Source organism: Gorilla gorilla, chromosome 1 (genome assembly GCF_029281585.2).
Source record: "Gorilla gorilla gorilla isolate KB3781 chromosome 1, NHGRI_mGorGor1-v2.1_pri, whole genome shotgun sequence".
Lineage (NCBI taxonomy): Eukaryota > Metazoa > Chordata > Mammalia > Primates > Hominidae > Gorilla > Gorilla gorilla.
Window position 1 is genome coordinate 215,242,994 of NC_073224.2, and position 13,289 is coordinate 215,256,282.

Here is a 13,289-nt window from a genome sequence, read left to right on the forward strand (position 1 = left end):
AACATATCTATATCCATAAACATTGTATATATTGTGGCTGTACGTATCTATGAAACACATCTATTAAATATCAACGTGGCACCTACTAAGTGACTGATGCTGGGCTCAGTGCTGGGAGTACACGGGGAATACTAGACGAGCTCCTTGCCTTGGGAAGCTCATGTTCTAGTGAGCACGACAGACTATAGGTTTGATCATATGATTCTGGGGCTCAAAAAACAATCATTTCCCCCTGTCGACACTGCAATATCTGGTAGTGAAAGCCCTTCACTCGCTGGTTCTACCCTCTGTTTCCAGCGTCTCAGCTACTCACACCACCCTCTGCCAAACTGCTGCGACCACAGGGCACTCCCTCTTCCCCCATCATACTTGGTCTTTGCTGCCTCTGGGCTGGCTGCCCCAGGCATTGGCCTCCGCAGTCCCCACCCAAGGTCTCTCCAGAGAGTCCTTATCTATGGGCTGCGGCTTTCCTGCTCTCCCAGCTCTGATGGAAGCAGGGGTCAGCACCCACCTTGAAACACACACACTAGGATCAGGCCATCTGCATTCCAGCTCAGGGCTCTGGTGGCAGTGGCCTGCCCCGGGGGCTTCACAGGGTCAGAATGGCCTCTGTGGCCTGGCCCTGTTAATCTATAAGGTGGGCTCTGCCTCTCCCTTCTCTGTGCTCCCTTAATCCAGGGCCCTGCCTAACCCTCCCTAGCTCTTGTCTACCCCTCCTTCCAAAGACCAGACCCTCCGGACTCCCAGACTCAAGCTCCCACCAGGAACCCCGTGTGGCTCTGCCTGACCTCCCCACTCCTGCCACTCTGTCTCCCTGCCTGGGCTTCCTGTCTCCCAACACCTGAAACAGGCCCAGGCTGGCCACGCCCTATTGCTCCCCAAGAAAAAGAGCGTAGCCTTCAAGACACGGCCCAGGCCAGGCACGGTGACTCATGCCTGTAATCCCAGCACTTTGGGAGGCTGAGGTGGGCAGATTACTTGAGGTCATAAGTTTGAGGCCACCCTGGCCAACATGGTGAAACCACATCTCTACTAAAAATACAAAAACTAGCCGCTCGTGGTGGTGCACGCCTATAGTCCCAGCTACTTGGGAGGCTGAGGCAGAAGAATCGCTTAAACCTCCAGGAGGTGGAGGTTGTAGTGAGCCAAGATTGCGCCACTGCACTCCAGCCTGGGTGACAGAGTGAGACTCCATCTCAAAAAAAAGACACAGCCCAGTCCCCAGTCACCCCCAAGGAAGACTCCTACTCAGACTGAAATAGCGATTCTGTCCCCTACCCTCCCACAGCAGCTCCCTGCAAAGAAACACCACCGAGGCATGTGTCCACTGCTTTGTCTGCCATTAATGCTACATTTCATTGTCAGGTCCTTGAGGATGGAGACTATTTCTTGTTCTTTCTCATATCCTTTTACCTTCCTCAGATAAAGTGTCTGGGTCTTCTCTCCTTCTCCGTGCAAGGGCTGGAATGAGTAACTGAATTTCTCCCAGCTTCATTTGCTCATCTGTAAAATGAACTGCCTCTCCCTTTCCCTAAGGGGCCGAGAGTGAGAAGTGGGGTATGGAAAGTGTTTTTCAGTGTTCACTAAATGGCATCTCTAAGTATTATAGTGAATATTAGTAAATATTTGCTGAACTAACTTAGAGACAGGGAAATCTGGAGCTGAAAACTAGGAGACATTCTTTCTATAAAAATAAGCACAAATTAGCCGGCCTGGTTGTGGTATGTGCCTGTAGTCCCCACTACTTGGGAGGCTGAGGAGGGAGGATCACTTGAGCCCAGGAGTTTGAGGCTACAGTGAGCCATGATGGCACCATTGCATTCCAGCTTGGGTGACAGAGCAAGACCCTGTCTCTAAAACTAAATAAATAAAATAAAAATTTAAAAGCACAGACAAATATGAGAATTTGGAATGAAAGCCTTTCCCACCCAGCACTGCCCACCTCTACTCTCAAGGGGAGATGCCGGCCCTGCCTCAGTAGGTGAAGGGTATTAGCATGCATTTCCCTAAACCTTCTCCTTCTAGCCTCACCAACATCAAGCTAAGAAGACTCACCAGTGAGGCTTTCATACAATTCCTTTTAAATACAGAAAAGAGATACAAATAGGTGGCTGCGGATCAAGGTTTGCTTAGTGAGAGAGACATGGAACAATCATTGGCCAACCCAAACCCATGGACATATTCACCGTGAAACCAACATGCACAAAAATGACAGAAGCCACCATTTGAGTGTTTGCCATGTGCCAAGACCTTGTGACAGATATTTTCTATCCATGCCCTGATTCAACTAGCAAAATGCCATGTAAGATAAGTTTTCCTTTCCCCTTCTCTCAAATGAAGACCCTGAGACTTCATAATATAAAGCCAACTCTCAGCCGGGTGCAGTGGCTTACACCTGTAATCCCAGCACTTTGGGAGGCCGAGGCGGGTGGATCACTTGAAGTCAGGAGTTTGACACCAGCCTGGCCAACATGGAAAATTAGCCAGGCATGATGGCAGGTGCCTGTAATCCTAGCTGCTCTTGAGGGGGGCTGAGGCAGGAGAATCACTTGAACCCGGGAGGCAGAGGTTGCAGTGAGCTGAGATCGCACCATTGCGCTCCAGCCTGGGTGACAGAACGAGACTCTGTCTCAAAATAAAAATAAAAACATAAAGCTAACTCTCCACACTTACGTAGCCCCGAAGCTACAGAGCTGGTTTGTGAACCTGGGTGTTGCAAACGGCAACGTCTGCATCCTTCCTACCACACCACCCTGTCTCTGACACACACTAGTGGGGTCTATGACCAGTCACTGCAGGAATACATGGATGCACACACATGCACACACATACACACACTGACCAGTAATGCAGCCACCTAAGGCCACCAGGACACAGGCTCCTCTACAGGTCCTGCAGGGGTGACCTCCTGGGTGCCGAGTTCCAGGTGCAGACTGTCTTTTGGATGGGCCCAGTAGCTCTTCTCTCTCAGAGAACAGTGAGGAATCTCAGAGCATATCTTGCCTCATCTCAGGACTGAGGGCTCTCAATTGCATCTCTGTCCCTGCTGCATCAGAGAAGGTGGGAGGGAGGGTGGTAGCACAGCCATGGCCAAGCATGTGGGTGTTTTCATGTGTGGGGCCCCAGCAACAGTTGTTAACCAAGTGAGGGCCAGCAGGGGCACTTCAGTATCAAACGTCCCTAAGACCAGGGGCCATGGCCATAGAAAACACAAAGAGGACAGGGAGAGGGAGGCCAGTCTTCACTGACAGAGGTTAATTTAATAATAATAATAATGCGCTATGTGTCCGGCACTGCACTCGGTGCTTTATGTTGGAGATCTCACTTAATCTTCATACCAGTCCTGTAAGGAGGGCACAGGCACTTTGTCCATTCTGCAGATGAGGAATCTGAGGCTCGGAGCAGAGAAGAAACTGCCTTAACTTCACAAGGCTAATATGAAAACCATGCCAGGATTCAAGCCAGGGTCTATCCGATTTCACAGCCCCTTCTTCAAAAACCCTCCCAGCAAATCCACAAAGCACAGGTGGCCCAGCATCCAGGGCCCAAATCAATGTGGGGCTTTGACGAAAAAACCCACACAGGCCAGGGTTCAGTAGACAGACGAGGGCCCTTGCCCCAGGCCTATGACCCTGACCCTGACTCCTACCCAACTACTCCTGCCCTTGGCCACACTCTGAGTCTCTGTGTTCAGCAGAGCCTCGATCGCATTTACAGAATCTACAAGGGACTGTTGTTTTCTTGGGTTGTTTACAAAGGCCTGTGTGGGAGGCGAGTTTGAGGAAGTGATGGCAGGTCATAACCATTTATTCACGGATCCATCCTTCTCTGACTAGCTCTTGGCCAAGTCTAAGAGCTGAATCTGGAAGATAAACGCTGTCAGACTCCCACCTGTCCAAAATATCTCCCCTGAAGCTCTGCCCTAGGGGTACCCCCTCTCCCTCTGGCCTGGCTTACAAGTTCCTCCCTGGATAAGACAATAGAGAGACTACCAACCCCGGCAGACCTCTCCTCAATTGACCACCTGTAACTCAGAGCAGGTAACCCACGAAAGCCCTCGACCCACGAAAACATTGGGATTGATTTCTCCCAATCTCCTGAGAGATGGGAGATTCAGCAGGACTTGATCTCCTCCACAGACAAGTGGCTCACTACTCCCAAGAAACTCCTGGAGATATTGGGATGTTTTAATGGTCAGAAAATTGACCCTAAGGCCAGGTGTGGTGATGTGAACCTGTAATGATAGCTACTCGGGAGGCTGAGGTGGGAGATTCGCTTGAGCCCAGGAGTTTGAGGCTGCAGTGAGCCGTGATCGAGCCACTGCACTTCAGCCTGGGTGACAGAGCAAGATACCATCTCAAAAAATTAAAAGGAAAAGAAAATTGAGTCTTTTCCTCTCAGAAGTCCCATCTTTCTCACTAAAGACAGAGCTGTTTTCCTTTCTGTTTCTTTCTCTTTCTTTTGCCTATTAAACCTCTGCTCCTAAACTCCTAAAAAAATAATAAAAGAAAAAGAAAATTGACCTTCATATTGGCACCTTGTAATTTTTACTTATTGGTGCAAATTATCTCTCCACAAAGGTAAATCTGCTACCTCTTCTAAGTGAAAACCTGTCAGGATTAAGAGCACTTTTCTGGTGGGGAGTGGTGGCTTATGCCTATAATCCCAGCATTTTGGGAGGCTGAGGTGGGTGTATTGCTTGAGCCCAGGAGTTTGAGACCAGCCTGGACAACATGGTGAAACCTCTTCTCTACAAAAATACAAAAATTAGCCGGGCATATTGGTGTGCACCTGTAGTCTCAGCTACTTGGGAGGCTGAGGCTGGAGGATTGCTTGAGCCTGGGAGGCAGAGGCTGCAGTGAGCCAAGATCATGCCGCTGTGCTCCAGCCTGGGTGACAGAGTGAGACCCTGTAAAGAAAAGAAAAGAAAAGAAAAGGAAAGAAAAGAAAAGAAAAAAGAAAAGAAAAGAAAAAAAAAAGAAGGCACCTTTGACCTTTGTGTATGAAAGGTTCAATTCAAACTTTCACCGATGGAACAGGGCAGTTAGGGTAGCTGGTATCACCACATCAATGTTACCTCCCACCAACAGGTGGCGATAGTAGTTGTCTGTAGGTTGGTAAACATCCTGTGAAGCCAATCTGTTTTTAAGCAGAGGAGCTTTCTGCCCTTCAAAACACCAATTGTATGTCCTCTGACGATTTTCTTCTCTGGGGTAAATATTCTCAGCTCCTTCAAACAAGACTTCGGGTGATGGTGTCCCTCATGGGTTCCTCATTCCTCTGTGTCAAGGACTCCCCTAAGGATGACCCCAAAACTGGACACATGACTCCAGAGGGGGGCTGACATGTTCAGAATGACAGTTTTCTTGATACTTATCAGATGTGAGCCTGAATTCTGCTATTTACTAGCTGTGTGACTTTGGCCAACTTTCTTCACCTCTTGGTTTTCTGGTCTGTGAAATAGGAATTATAAAAGTCACAACTCCATAGGGTTGTTGTGAGAATTAAATGAGATGAAACATGTCCTATACTCAGCACAGTGCTGTATACGATATCTATCGATATTACCCTGGATTGATAAAAGAAATAGCTCACTGGCCTTACAGGCAGCCACAACACACCTGCTGAAAGATGGCCCCCAACTCTTTTTCACATTTATCCTTATGCTTGTTAATGGCCAATCAAAGCCCCAAGATCACCAAGTGAAGGTGCTTTTTTTTTTTTTTTTTTTTGAGATGGAGTCTCACTCTGTTACCCAGGCTGGAGTACAGTGGGATGATCTCAGCTCACTGCAACCTCCGTTTCCCGGGTTCAAGTGATTCTTCTGCCTCAGCCTCCCAGAGTAGCTGGGAGTACAGGCACCTGCCACCACGCCCAGCTAATTTTTGCATTTTTAGTGGAGACGGGGTTTCACCATCTTGGCCAGACTGGTCTTGAACTCCTGACCTTGTGATCCGCCTGCCTCGGCCTCCCAAAGTGCTGGGATTACAGGCGTGAGCCACCGTGCCCAGCCATGAAGGAACTTTATAAACTGCAAAGTGGAAATAGAGCGGCAGTGACAGTCGCATGATGACAATATCATGATGGTCTGCTGTCCAGTCGCCAGGACTCCATTCTGCACTTGTGCAAATGACTTTCTGACAATCAGGACTTTGCATTGATCCCTGTTAGCCTTGACCTTGTTGATTTGGACCCTCAGGAGAGACATTTCCGCTCCTCCTGGGTGGCTAAATGACAGTGCTGTGACACAGCACATTGTCTTGGGGCTCATGACACAGCAAGGGCTTTGGGGTTGCCTAGACCTAGATTTTCATCTTTGCCTCATCACTGACCAGCTTGATAAACTGAGCCGCTCTTTCATTTGTAAAACAGGGATAACAGCCCCTATCTCGTGGGGTTGTGAGAATAAATGAGATACCATAATTGCCCAACAGAGTGCCTGGAGTGCTCACGCCAGTTCCCAGCCCTTCTTCGCCTCTCCCTGGCTCCAGTCTGTGTTCTCCCTGCTCTCTTTGGAGGTTGAATTCCTTGTTCTCTGTCTGATCAAGTTTTGGGCTGCATTTGGTCAAACTCAGGTATAAACAGGGAGGTCAGGGAGTCAGACCATGAAGCCTGGTGTCCCAAGGAGGGGATCTGAGCAGGGATTCACCAGGACCTCTGAAGGACCTGATCTTCCTCTCCATCTCCACTGAGAGCAGAGACAGAAGAAATAGTGAAATCTCCCCCAAAGAGAAAAAAAGTCCTGATGGGACCGGTGGGGCACAGGGGCTGTGGCCGGGCAGGGGAAGAGCAAGCTGTGGATTCATAACCTGAGACTCGGAAGACCAGGATTTCCCTTGTCACTCACTTGCTACCTGATCCTGGAAAGTCCTCTCCCTTCCCTGGACCTTGGTTTTCCTGCCTGTAAAATGGCCCAGTTTGGAGATCATCTCTAAGGGCTTTTCCAACCAGTGATTCTGTTACATGGAACTGTTCATAGCTTCACAAGAACCAGTGTCTTCCAAACGCTTATTCTTCTTTGTAGATATGGACTCAGGGGATGTGAGAAGAGGGAAGTCAGCGTGAGCACGTCACTCTGGAAAGCAGCGATCCTTCCTAGAAGGCACTAGAGACTGGAACAAACCGAGGCAGATTCCATGAAGGGGCTTTGATTTGGCAACAGCAGTGCACAAGAAAGGAAACCCGGGAATGAACTTCCAAGCACTCTGTAGGGTACATAGTCACCCGAGCCACCTGAATCCTTCATGGCCATTTCCTTCACCCTCCATTCCTCTTGGATCCCTTATCATAAGCTCCCCACCCCGTCTGCCCTGTCTGTTCATGGCTCTGTGTATCACAGCTCCCAAAGTTGGGGTAGGAATTCTGCCGAGTGCTCCCCTGAACTGGAGGCCATACACAATTACATACTGAACATGTGTTCCTTGTAGTTGGTTCCCAGAAATAAGGGAGCACATTTTCTGCTCCATTTACCCATCTATTCTTTCATCCTGCTATCCACTCATGCCCCCACCCACCCACCCGCCCACCCACTCACTGGGCACACAGTCCTTCCACCCGCTCTTCTGTCCATCTGTCCTCCCATCCATTCAATCAACGCCCACCCTGTGCATAGGACTGAGAAGACACAAAGAGGGCCGTGGGTCTGTTTTAAACCAAAGAACAATACATAAATAAATAAAATAAAACCCAGAAACCCAGAGGGGCCAAGGGGATTATGTCCTGAGGAACTCAGACCGAAAGAATGAGAAAAGGAATTGTTTCCTTTCAGAATCTTTTCCTCAATCACATGTACTGGGCATCAGCCCCATCCCACCGCCCACCCCATGCCTAGCCCAGCACTGACCACAGAAAGGTGCCTGATCAATGTCATACTGCAGTCCTATGGCAAAAGCCGCAGCCTGTGGCTCCAGAAGTCTGGGTTTCAGGCCCACCACACCTGTGAAGTCTTACTTCCCCACCCTGTCAAACGGTGGCTCAGATGTCCTTTGTTCTGATTTTTGTGGCCCACAGTGTAAGAAAAGGGGACTCCAGGAGCTTCTAACCCAAGACCTGCAGATATGATAAGCTGAGTGTGCTAAGAGTTATAAATAGAAACCCCAGCTGAAAGTGGTCACAAGGCTTATTTTGCTGGTCCCAAAAGGGTGGCACACACAGTGCCAGAAGTCGGTGGGAGGAAGAGACCCATGGACATTGTGGTAGAGATTGACTGAGAGCTAGAATGTGACCTGTGGCTTCCGTCTACCTCTCAGTCTCTGGGCTCAAGCCAAGGACCCAGCTCTTGAGAGTCCTTGACCTCCATAGGAGCTCCCACGTAAATCTCCAGGTGTCCCGCTGTCCCTGTGGGGCAGTGGGGAGGCACAGGGTTAATGGGTTTATGCCCCTCAGTGAATATGTCAGAGGATAATAATGCCACCTCGATATTCTAGGCCAGGAGGGAAGGAAGCCCACACTCAAGCAGACCCTACGCAAGTGCCAGGCACTGTGCTTTCACATGCTTCCCCATTCAATCCACACAGCGAGGCAGGTCTTTTCATCTCCACTGTGCTGATAGGAAATGGAGGCTCAGAGAGGTTAAGGGACTTGCCCAAAATCTAACAGCAGGTCAGTGGAGGAGCTGAGTCTCAAACTCAGATCTCCTACTCCAAACTGTCCTCGGCGATCCTGGTCCCCGGGAGGTAAGCAGTATTCCTGGGGACACTCTGACGGTCAGTGACCCTGCTAGGGAAGGATTCTGCTCACTTTTTTTTTTTTTTTCTGAGATGGAGTCTTGCTCTGTCGCCCAGGCTGGAGTGCAGTGGCGTGATCTCAGCTCACTGCAATCTCTGCCTCCCGGGTTCAAGTCATTCTCCTGCCTCAGCCTCCTGAGTAGCTGGGATTACAGGTATGCACCACCACACCCAGCGAATTTTTTTGTATTTTTAGTAGAGATGGGGTTTCACCATGTTGGCCAGGCTGGTCTTGAACTCCTGACCTCAGGTGATCCGCCCGCCTAGGTCTCCCAAAGTGCTGGGATTACAGGCATAAGCCACCGTGCCTGGCCACTCTCTGCTCACTTTTCTTTCTACCTGTTGATATTTTGAGCCCAAGAGGTACAGCCAGGTCTCAGAGTATGGCAGAGTTTCTCATCCTTGGTACTACTGACATTCAGGCCAGGTAATTCTTTGGTGTGAGGGGCTGTCCTGTGCATTATAGGATATTCAGCAGCATCACAGCATCCTTGGCCTCTGCTCACTAGATGCCAGTAGCATCTCACCAGTTGGAATAACCAAAAATGTTACAGGGCATTTCCAAATGTCCTTGGGAGACAAAATTTTCTCTGGTTGAGAATCACTGGAGTAGAGCTATTTGGCCTGCCTCTTAACAGTTTCCTGTTCTCCCTATCCAAGAAGAACTAGATAAGAAGGAAAATGTCCAGTCTGTTTTCACACCTGTGGATAAACAACCAATAACAATGATGATGACGACGATGGCGATGACCAAAAGCACAATTACTACCATTGATCAAGTGTCTTTTACGTGCCAGTTACCATGCCAAGTACTTTGTATATGTTTTCTCCATATATTATTCCTATTTTACAGACATAGGAGCTGAGGCTCAGAGAAGTTAGGAAACTTGCCTGAGGCATTCGTGCTGATACATGACAAAGCTAGGATCTATTCGTTTCCTACTGCTGCTCTAACAAATTATTGCAAATTTAGTGGCTTAAAACAACACACGTTAATCTTCTTTCAGTTTAAGAGGTCAGAATTCTAAAGTTGGCCTTAGTGGGCTAAAATCAAAGTGTTAGCAGGGCTGTGTTCCTTCTGGAGGCTCTAAGGGAGAATTCATTTCTGGGCCTTTTCTTGCAAGCTGCCTGCATTCCTTGGCTCGTGGTTTCTTCCTCCATCTTCAGACCAGCAGCGTAGCATCGTCTTACCTCGCTCTCTCTGATCTCTGCTTCCATCATCACATCTCTTCCTCTCTCTGTGACCCTCCTGCCTCTCCCTTATAAAGAACCTTATGATGACATTGGGCCCACTCAGCTAATCCAGGATAATCTCCCCACCTCAAAGTCATGAACTTAATTACATCTGCAAAGTTCCTTTTGCTGTGCAAACTAACATATTCTGAGGTTTGGGGGATTAGGATAAGGATGTTTTTGGGAGGCCATTATTCAGCTTCCTATACAGGAGTTGGACTCTTATCTGTCTGATCCCAAGGTCTGCACTCTGAATCCACTCCTGCTTCATCTACACTGCCTTTACACGCAGACACACAGGCCAAGCACCACGGGAGGCACTGAGGTGGATCCGACGTGTGCAGGGGGTGGTCGGCACCAGCAACGAATCAGGAGGGCGTGCATGAGAAGGGCTGTGAGAGACGGACAGAGAAAGAGTCCTGGAGCCGCTGGGCCAGCTGGGGTAGGGGAATAGGGAGCGGGCTCAAGAGGCAACTGGGCAGGCCTGATTCCTTCCCTGCTGAGCAAGCTGATTTCATGTAAGTCTTAGCACCAACTTACCTCTAACTTCACTTCAAAGGTATCCATAGTTCATCCTGTCCTGAAGGACCGGTCCAGCCCAGCCCCTGCCAGCCAGAATTCTATCCCATCTGTGGGATTTATTTGCCTAGTTAACTCATAACCAATCTCAAATCTTCCTTTCCAGAGTTCCTCCCTGCCAAGGGCTTAGAAGGTCTTTTGTCTTGTAAGGACTTTAGTCTTGTAAATGTCTACTAAAATAGACTGTCTGCTTTAGGCCCCTCCCTGGCCAGTTCTGATTTGCAAGGATGTCTTTCAGCTGTCTGGCCCCTCCATGAGCCTCATCAATCCCTTTACAGACTAGAGGAAGTGCACTGGGTTGGTTAGCTGGGCTCTGTTTCCCAGACAGGCTGGACTTCTCCCAGCGACTCTCAGTCCCTGCAGTAACTTAGGGTGGTTTCTCTAGGCTACTGAACACAATGAATTTCCTGCCTGCAGGGAACTTACAGGTAAGAAGGATGAATTCTGGTTGGCCTTATCTTGACATAAACAAAGTTTGGGATACATCTTTTAAACAAAAGAAAGCAGGGGCCGGTCACAGTGGCTCATGCCTGTAATCCCAGCATTTTGGGAGGCCAAGGCAGGTGGATTACTTGAGGCCAGGAGTTTGAGACCAGCCTGGTCAATATGGTGAAACCCCATCTCTACTAAAAATACAAAAATTAGCCAGGCGTGGTGGCGGGCGCCTGTAATTTCAGCTGCTCGGGAGGCTGAGGCAGGAGAATCGCTTGAACCTGGGAAGTGGAGGTTGCAGTGAGCCAAAATAGCACCACTGCTCTCCAGCCTGGCATTGCAGCGAGACCTCGTCTCAAAAAAAAAAAAAAGCAGAAAGGACTTCTGGCTGGTTCAGCAAACTAGATGGAGCACGAGTATTCATCTCTGCTTCATCCTGAACCCCCTGACACATGACAGTGAAGGAATCAATAATCAAGAGGCGTCAACTCTCAAGGCCAAAGGGAACAGAAGAGAAAACAACCACACTGGAGAGACGCCATTCCAGGTTTGAAAGCCGGAAAAGCCGATGGCTGGGTATGACTTACAGCCTGGAAAAGGCGAAGGCCTAAACCTACAGACTAGGAAACCAATTAAAGCTGATTGCACTGAAGAAACCCCCCAGACTCAGGAGTGAGTGGTGACAGAGATCACCAAACGTCAGGGTGCCAGGTGGGGCTAAACAGAGGAAGACTGCCTGGGCGCGGTGGCTCACGCCTGTCATTCCAGCACTTTGGGAGGCTGAGACGGGCGGATCACCTGAGGTCAGGGGTTCGAGACCAGGCTGGAACTTGACAAAACATGGTGAAACCCTGTCTGTACTAAAAATACAAAAATTAGCCAGGTGTGGTAGTGCATGCCTGTAGTCCCCGCTACTCAGGAGGCTGAGGCAGGAGAATCGCTTGAACCTGTGAGGCGGAGGTTGCAGTGAGCTGAGATCGCACCACTGCACTCCAGCTTGGTGACAGAGCAAGACTCCATCCCCCCACCCAAAGAAAGAGGAAGACAAAAGTTAAGGCGCAGCTCCACTCTGCCCCCCTCCACCCCTTCCCTCCGTCTTCACCACTGTGGGCCTCCTCCACCCTGCAGAATAGAGTGAATTCTGCCCCCGTCTGCAGAGACAGCCAGGAGGAGGTAAACCTGCACTGCCTGACATGATAGCCACATGTAGCCATGGCAAGTTAAAGAAAAATTAATTACACTTAAATACAATTAAGAATGTAGTGCCTCCGTCGCATTAGCCACATTTCAGCTGCCCAGTACCCGCCGTGGCTGGTGGCTCCCGCATTGGACAGCACAGGATTGTGTCAAGTCATTTTGGGCAGTGCTGCTGCAGGCTGTGGCCCTCACAGTGTGGTCCATGGATCAGCAGCACCAGCAGCTCTGGCGCTTTGTTGGGAATGCAGAATCTCAGCTCCACTCAGGCCTGCTAGCCAGAACCTACCCCTCGGCCAGATCCCAGGAGATTCATAGGCACATTTGTCTGGGAAGCTCAGCTCTGCCAAAGGCTAATCTCTGGCTGAAAATGGGAATGTCACAGCCTAGGCTCTGGGAAACAGACCAGCCAAAGGGAATAGACCTACAGATACTGATTGACTAGAGAATCTTCTAATACAATGGCCAGGTTCTGTCCAGTCGGCCTATGGAGAGGCTGCTAGTTGACAAGCTCTGCCCACCTCACCTAGAGTTTTGAACGGATTTTTGTTTCCTTATTTATTTATTTTTGAAACAAGTTCTCACCCTGTTGCTCAGGCTGGAGTGCAGTGGTGCAAATCATAGCTCACTGCAGCCTTGAATTCCTGGACCTAAGTGCAGCCTCCTGAGCAGCTGGGACTACAGGTGCGCACCACCATGTCTGGCTAACTTTTTTAATTTTTAGTTTTGTAGAGATGGGTCTTGCTATGTTACACAGGCTAGTCTTGAACTCCTAGACTCAAGGGATCCTCTGGCCTCAGCCTCCCAAATTGCTAGGATCACAGACATGAGCCACCACCCCCAGCCTATGTCTTACTCTTAAATAGGAACAGATAGCCAAGGAGAGGAGAAGAGACCTTTGAGAGGAGAAAAGCCCCAAGCATGACAGACAGCAAACAAAACAAATGAACAGATGGAGGCATTTAAGGCAAGTAGAGACAATGCACAGAGAAGAAGAAAACATTGATATATTCAGACAGCTAAGATATTGCATCTATAAAACAAGAACAGGATGCTATGAGAAAGGACACTTTTGGGCATGAAGTCTTTTAAAAAAAAAAAAAAAACCCCACCCTACCCCATGCA

At 49.2% G+C, this 13,289-nt stretch overlaps 1 protein-coding gene across 2 annotated transcripts in view; it reads right to left on the reverse strand.

Annotated features, from left to right (window-relative positions):
- NCMAP (non-compact myelin associated protein) overlaps positions 1–13,289 on the reverse strand; it is a 55,253-nt gene that overhangs the window by 16,426 nt on the left and 25,538 nt on the right. The gene's annotated exons all lie outside the window — the stretch shown is intronic.